Source organism: Lycium ferocissimum, chromosome 10 (genome assembly GCF_029784015.1).
Source record: "Lycium ferocissimum isolate CSIRO_LF1 chromosome 10, AGI_CSIRO_Lferr_CH_V1, whole genome shotgun sequence".
NCBI lineage: Eukaryota > Viridiplantae > Streptophyta > Magnoliopsida > Solanales > Solanaceae > Lycium > Lycium ferocissimum.
The window spans coordinates 26,027,966-26,036,722 of record NC_081351.1 but is presented as its reverse complement, the minus strand read 5'-3'; positions in this window follow the sequence as shown (position 1 = coordinate 26,036,722).

Sequence of the window (8,757 nt, the reverse complement as noted above, 5' to 3'; positions counted from 1 at the left end):
TCCATTGCTTAATTAGTGCCGGAAAAACTCGTCCGGTTGCTTTGAGAGGATTTTGGTTCCTCTTGACAAACTAGTAGTCCTACCTTATAGTCCAATAGTCCGTCTTTTTTCTGTACAGACAAGATATAGACAGAGAGAGAGAGTCAAAAGGATAAACCTGTACAATTTATAGCGCAAAACCTTACTTACACCTTGTTTGGATGCTTGTTAGCTACTCCCTATGTCCCAAAATAAGTATCACCTTATCAACTGGAGTATAACACATTCACACTCATTAAGAAATCGATAAATACAATGTGTGATTTACTAAAACCATCCTTATTTATTTCTTATATGTTTTTTTTAGCAATATTAAGGAGGACTACTTTAATGCGAATGCATAATTAAAAACGCTTGTTTTAATTTTTATCTTCAAATTCCTAAAGTGACACTTGTTTTGAGAAAAATTTGTTTACTAAGGACGGAGGGAGTATTGTATTGAGTTGTTAGCTTAAATACAATGTTTATTTTCATTGCAAATAAAATTTAGCTGTATCTTATCGTTAAATCTCTCTTTAGGTAATGATGAAAAGTCTCATTTTATGTAACGAGCAATTTCGTGTGATCGCGTCATTATCTAATTTTTTTTTCTCATTTTGTCTTTTTCATTACTACCTAGTAATTCTATTTTATCTTTTACATTACCTTTTTTATAAATATCTCTATCTCATAGCCTACTTCTTATTTATCCTTTCAATTGTTGATGTGTAACATTTATGTATCGACTGGAAGTTGTACAATCTATTTAGATGTTGTATTCATCAAAATAATACAGTATTATACAGTACAACACAATATAATACGATACGTTATATAAAACTTTACATTTAGCAACTATCCAAACAAGGTGTTAATAAAGCACTGGTCTATTCCATTAATAGTGCTATATTAAATTCTAATTGTTCCAGTCTGGAACTTGACGAGTTTAAGGGAGCCCGCCCCTGGGATAAACACTTGTTTGTGTACTACGTACTACAAAATAAAAACTAATTAAGTGGTTTTACGGGAGTGCCCTTGCTTTCGGTTCGAATTGTCGGGCTTGCGTTTTTAATTATGTTTCCTTCAAGGCTCGCGTAATTGAAAGCGTATCATTCCTTCTTTTTTTCTATTTGAGTAATCATCATTAAAAGCGCATGACTATTTTTACCGCTTATTCGATTTTGATCAACCAACTAGTGTGCCGTGTGAGGGTGATTTAAAGTCATTTTGTTTCTATAATTAGGAGTTTATGATCACTCCCCCCAAAAGTGCCAAATATACTAGTTAAGTTTATTATTCTCACTGTTCACTTTTACTTATTCGTAAAAATATATTTTCATTTTTAGCATATCAAAAGAAAAATATAAGTATTTTTTTATGTTTTATCGTTAACATTAATTACTTATTTTCAAATTATTTACCAAGATATACGACTAAAAATCAATAAATATGAATATTGTGGTAACTATTATTTTTTAAATGATGCTCAAAGTTCAAACTGAACAAGTTGTTTACCCCTAAAAAGAAAACAATTGAATTTATACGCGGTTTAAAGGATACGTGGTTTGATTAATTGCTAACGTAATGAAACAAGAAATAACAATCAATTGAATATAGCAAATAAAGAGAATGATGCCTGTATCGTGTATAAATCCACTGGAAAATTGGTCCGATCCGGAGTGTAGAACTGTGAACCCGATCCAAATTAAAAGAGAGTTTATGCTTCGAGAGATGTTATATAGCAAGAGTAAGCGTAAAATATTAGAGAGCAGAAATAAGAGGGTTTAACCCCCTTTTATAGTTACAAGGATAGGCCTCTCCTTAAACCCTAAAAGCCTAATAAAAACCCTAATGCTAATGACGGCGCCTCCACAGCTGTCCGAGTAACGGGCGGCGAGAAATCTGTCCCGTAACGGATTTCTCGCATGTGTTGACTGGCGCCTCTTCTGTCTCTGGTGTTACTTCGGCTTCTGGTGTCTCTTCAGTTTAATGGGCAAACGACTCCTCGGATATTAATTCATCCGAACCACCGAACTCAATCCAACGCCACGTCTGTTGGCAATCATATTTTACTCCGACCTCTCTTGACACTTTACACCGGTGCTTACCGTATACACAAGTAAAAGTGAACGAAAAGATAGTCTTCTTAGCCAAAGTTAATTCATCAAATTTTAGGTAAAATCTTATTCGCGCCGGCCATTTATGTTTAATAAATAACTGTATGATATGTATTTAGATATATATATAATTATAATTTTAATAATAAATTTTTACTTCATTAAAGCTTGATAGGGTGTCAATAGATCTTAAGTGTGCAAATAAGAAAAGAAATAATCGGTATATGAGTTTCGAATATTGAATATGTTTAATAATGGAGGACAATAAAGTTAAGATAAAAGAATCAAAACCAAAAGAATTTGAAAATACCTAGGTAACTATGTGAACACGAGACATCAAACAATGGTTAAGAAATCCTAAAAATTGAATTTAAAAGTGAATTTGACACTTTGAAGCAACTAATTAAGGATAAGATTCCCATTAACTTTCGTACTATATTTCTAATATTTCCCGCGAAAATAACTTTGTGACAGTGACTTTAATACTTTGTTGACATATATATTTGTGACAACCTTCAATTTAATTCTCCTACATTTGCGTGTTACATTTTTATATTAAAAGTATCAATATGTTGGATATACTCTTAATAAATTAATCAAATGTTGGAGTAATTTATGTTTGTTTGCAGCTCCTGAATACTTAAGAGACTGGTCACACGTGTTTTGACGTAAGCTAAATGGCTATTTCATATTCGACTTCTCCTTTTCTATAATTATAGATGATAAAAATATATAAATTTTATTCTTTATGTCCTGACATACGTACAAATCCCTGAATATCTACTACTTTATATCTAGTATTCAAAATTAGTAATTATTGTAGTACAATATACATCTCAAGTATAAACACATATTTACAGATCACCGAATACCTGCTTCTTTATAAGTTGTATCTTCAACTAACCTGATACATTGTATAGTATAATCAAAAAAGACAATCACATGAATTAAAATATGTTTTAAGCGTGGATTATTATCATAAGAGATTTTTAATATATCATATGATTCATGAATTTTAAAATTCAAACATTCTCAAATTCATAATTCTAGATTATTTCCAGTAGACGGTCTATAAAAAAAATCTGTAGATTAAACAGATAAATTACATCATGTTCAAATACTACAGGTTTTCCTTTTATTTTCATTTATTTAAAGCCACTGAAGATGTCTCCAAGATAGTTTATTACTCCCTCCTTTTCATAATAAGTGTCACCTTAGCCAAAAAAAAATATCTCATAAGAAGTGTCATCTTAGGAAACCAAAACATAAATTGACTAGCTTTTTTCAATTCTACCCTTAAACAAAAAGTGACAAGATAAAGATATATCTAAATGGTGATTGGAAAAGTCACATAGTAACTTGGTATTGTTGGATTATCAATGTCAAAATGTTTACTACTTGTGCATGCTCTAAAAAGAGAAAAACGTAATTTATTTTTATTATACAGGGGTAATTAAGTAAACTTCACATTACATTATTGGTTTCTAAATATGCGTGTTTTTTTGCTAAGGTGACACTTATATATTATGGGACAGAGAAAGTAATACAATAGAGTTACCCGGTATATGTACTATGGATCAATAAAATATTTTTTAGAATTAGTCGAGACATACGTAAACTGGTCCGGGGCCACAATTATAAAAAATATATTTTTAATTGTACAGTATATTGCCTAGATATAAAAGCGGATTTAGTACTAAATTGCCACCAAATCATGGATTGACTCATATGAGATTAACAGTTAAGAGACCATCATGAGGAATACTAGGAGTGCTTTTCTTTAATCTATTAAGGATAATTGATTTTTGCTGTAAGGCACTAGAGTTTTTAATGTGACTATAATTAAAATTTCTGCCTGCTTTTATGGAAGAGTTCTTCTTTAAAATAGAATATGTGCGAAAATAGGAAATGTGCAATTATTTTATTTTTTTCCTGGTCATTTAATTCCAGTAGAACCTAGTAATAATTGTTGAAACTCTAGGATAATAATTCAGTTTCCTATCCTTTCTCTCATTTTTTTCTTCTTTTTTCTTTGTGGAAAAAAAGTTTATTATCATAAAATTCTGATTTTTTTTCTTATTCCAATAGATCAATACACCTTACATTTATATCAGCATCTTTAGTGATATTGAAATTCTACACCTATATAGATAATTCAATAAACGGAAAAAGCTCAAATATGCTATTAAACTATCGGAAATGGCTTTCTTATTCCACTAGATCAATACACCTTACATTTATATCAAAGATCTTTAGTGATATTGAAATTCTACACCTATATAAATAATTCAATAAACGGAAAAGGCTCAAATATCTTGCTATCAAATGGAAATACATCTACATCTATGCTAAATCGTCATAGTTTGGCTCGTTTATGCCATCGCCATTATCAAAATGGCTCATTCACGCCATCGTCGCTACCAAAATGGCTCATTCATGCCATTTTTCTTTAACACCAGTTTTTCAATATTGGATATGACACGTGGCCTCCAATTAGAGGTCCATGTCGTTTAATTAAACTAGCCCAATTTTAAATCCCAAATTAATTTAAAAAAAAAAAAGCGACCCAAATTAATGAAAAATGGCATGAATGAGCCATTTTAATAACAAAAACATAAATGGTACCCAAACTTCGACAGTGACATAGATGAGCCATTTTCGATAGTTCGATAAAGATATTTTGAGCCTTTTTTCGTTCAATAAAATCAATTGTCACCAAAGACGTAATAGGTGCGGTGGTATGTCGTATTTTCCGACTTAAAACTTATTGTCATTTATGTTGCATGTAAAAGGTGCCCACTCCTCTATTCAGACTTAAAAACTATTGATTGTTTAAAATATTTTTTCTATACAATTAACTGATATCTTCATCTATTTATAATTATTGTAATGGCACTCCATCCGTCCCAATTTATATGAATGTTAACCTATTTGAGGAGTTAAACAACACTTTCTTTGACTCAATTTCAAACATAGATTCTTTAAGTATTTTATAATAAAATCTAAATAGTTGAAAACTTCATAAAAAGTACTATAAGTCTACATAATTAATAATTCAGAACATATGAAAAGATTTGAAGAAAATCGTAATCAAAGAAAGAGTTATTTGACTCCCCAAATAGGTTAACCCTCATATAAATTGGGACTGAGGGAGTAACATTTTTGAACTCTTATCCTGAATTTATTTATGACTTTTCAACAAGAATTCAATAGGGCCAAAATTAATCTGGTTAACGTAATTGGGGTAATGAATGGTTTACTGAATGTGGTAGATATCTTTTTTTTTTTTTTTCTCTGTCGACCATAATAGCAGTAGTTATTTGTTGGCGTGGACAAAATTGCGAAGAGCACTAAGAATTCTAGGTCCAGGCCAAGTCCAAATGTCCCTGTACGTGTTTAATTCCCCACTTTGTTTCAACAACCAAGCGTATATTATCTATGAAGGTTATATTGGTATGAATAGAATTTATTCTTCACCTTTAATCAGATGTCTCGTGTTCGAGTTTTTATTTTGAAATGAAAAAACGTCCCGATAAAGAGTGTTTCTCCTTTAATAATACTGATTAATTACGATTTAAAAACGAATATCGAACGCCGAATGAAAAACCAATCCAAAAAACTACTCCCTCCGTCTCAAAATATTTATCGTCCTTACAAAAAATACTTGTCTCAAAATATTTGTCGTTTTATTTACCCAAGAAAAACCTAAGTGGCTTTTTTCCATTTTACCCTTGTATTGATTACATCAATGGGCTGATTTTATGAGTTGACATACCAACATTTAAGAGGTTTCATCTAATGAAGTAAATATTTATTGAGGAGAGAGAACATGATGAAATATGTTAAGAGGATAAAATAGTCAAAATGCTAGTTTTATAAATGCTTTTTTAATGAGCGTGTAAATAAAAAATGCGACAAATATTTTGAGACGGAGGGAGTAGCAAACTTGCTAACGTCTTGAAGCCAACAACTGGGAGATAAAGACATCTGAGTGAGTGCAGCACTTCTAGAATCACCAATGCAGTTCAACACCTAAGCAAGTTAGTCATTTTGTAAGATCATTTATGGCTGCTCAACCACCACACTCACTCTGTGGGAATTTAATTTCTGGCTACGAGTGTGTTTGGCTTGACTAAAATAACTCTTCATGAAAAAAAATATTTTTCGTGGAAAATGACTTCTGCTTGTAAATAACTAAATATGGGGAATCATTCTCCCCTGATGGAATTTTTTTTTTTCCCAAGGATAACATTTTCTATCAGCCAAATACCAAAAAATATTTTTCGTGAAAAACATTTTTCTTGAAAATGATTTTCCTCTTTCCAAGTACACCCCAACTAGTTTTTTCCCCCTGTTTCTTAACATATAGCTGGAGCTTATTTATTCGTATTTTTATGTTGGATCAAGAAACATGTAACCTTAATCCTGTGGATTATGGATTTCTGCAATACGAGGACAAAACGAATTTCAAAGGCAGCATTACGATTAGATATAGTAAGAAACATAAATAATATTTAGTGGCATTTTCGGGCAAAATTGGTGGTACCAGTTGGGAAGATTGTTAGTGGGATTAATGATGATAGATGCAATTTTTTAACTCAGACCTTATATTCCAATTAAATTTCCACTTTTCTTTTAAAACTTTCTCCTATCGTTTTGCAAATGTATGTGTATAACTATATGATCTTCGGTATCCACGAATTTGATTAATTCAAAATGTACTCCACGTAGCGCCTATTAATAAGAAAAGCGCTCTCAGTCCATAGTGAAGCCAAAATTTTTAGTTAAAAGTGTTCAATTGACATGTTTGAGCCTATGTAGTGTGGCTCCGCAACTACTTCCTATTAAAAATTTTATCATTTTTAGAGCTCAAACACGAAATTTTATAATTAAGGATGGAAAAATCTCTCTTTTTTCATCACATCCGTCGATGTTGAAGTTTCCTAGTGAACAATTGTATCTAAATTGCATCTAGATACGGTACTTCATTTTTTCCTTTTAGAAGTTTTCAGGCTTTGGATATATTTTTGGCACCTCAATTGATAAGATTTACTTCAAATCGACAAATGTCCGTTATATATAATTGTTTAACTCATGTTTGGAGCCATCATAAATCAGAAAAGGAAAATAAAATAAAATTGCATGACTACTTCATGTTAAAATTAATTAAATTGGAATAAAGTCAAAGAGGCCTAACTGATCGAAATAAGCATTAATGTGATGTAAAGTCATGTAATGAGAAAGTAAGTGATGCTTTTTATTAGCCATTACCTTATGGATCCAGCTGGAGTTTGCTTCTTCAAAGTCGAAATGTTAAAATTAGGTTGATGATTAAGAATAAAGCAGACCATATATAATAGCACTAGTATTTTATATGCACTTCTAAATGATGTTAGAATGGAAGTTTTGACGAAAAGTTTTTTCTTTTTTTTTTTTCCGTAGAAAAAAGCTAGTATTTGATGAAATTGAAGAAGATTTGCACATTCATGAGATTTGAGGAATGAGTTAGAGTAGGATTGTATGATTTGCCATCTTTTTTAAACAATAATGAAAAACTAATTAATCGGGAAAGGTGTGAATTTTTTTTAACCTACGTTAATTAAAACCTGTCTTTATTTGTTGTAGAAACTCGAACACCATTTTTGGTGCGTTTTCAATTAATTACTGATAATTTTGACTATTTAGCAATAGTCCAGACAGAAATTTCACTAAGTAGTTCAATATTTATTGTACATACATAAGAAAAATTAAGTTTATACATATTATATAACTAGTTAATTGACCCCGCGAAACATTTCATTGTATAACTTAATTGATGTAGAAAAGATATGAAAAAAAATTATAATACAAAAAATAAATGTATAATCTTAGACAAATATTAATAAGATGAAAAGTTAAAAGCATAAGGATAAGATCGATATGCAAAAAAATAAAATAAAATAACAAATCCAAAAAAAAAATTCTATTGTGAAGGGAAGCTAACTCTTATTTCATAGAGAGAAAAGTTATATAAGTGTTCTCGCTCTTCCTTTCCGTTTAAACGCTTTTCAGAAATGTTGTTATTAGTTTAATAATATTTTGCAAATAAAATAGTTAAACTCTCTTTACCTAGTCTCTTTAGAAGATAATGATTTTATTAACACATGAACGAATAATTAGTAAAATGAACACACCAAGTAAACATTTTTCATACTAAAAGTCTATATTTAAACTCAAGTTTCTATTTTATTTTCACTTTGTAAAAGAATAATGTAAGAAGTAAAACCAAAATATTCTCGATGCATTTAGTTAACCTTCTAAGGTCAAATAGGGCTTCTTGTTCTTCATTAATCGTCAATTTCTTGCTCATGCCTATGCACAATCTGACCCATCCTTGTCCTTGCACTTTATTGTTTGACGGGCTAGCTAGTATACATGTTGATTTCCAAACAAAAAATTGTTCTTTTAGCTTATTATAGGTGTGGTAATAGCAAAGGTAAAGTTGTTATATTATAAATTTTTAACGTTAGAAATAAATAAATAAATTAATTAATTATTTCAAAGAAATCAAAATAAGAGTGGTAAGCGTAATATTATGAATCACATGAAAGGTTGGTGCTATGAAGTAAAACATGGAAGGAGG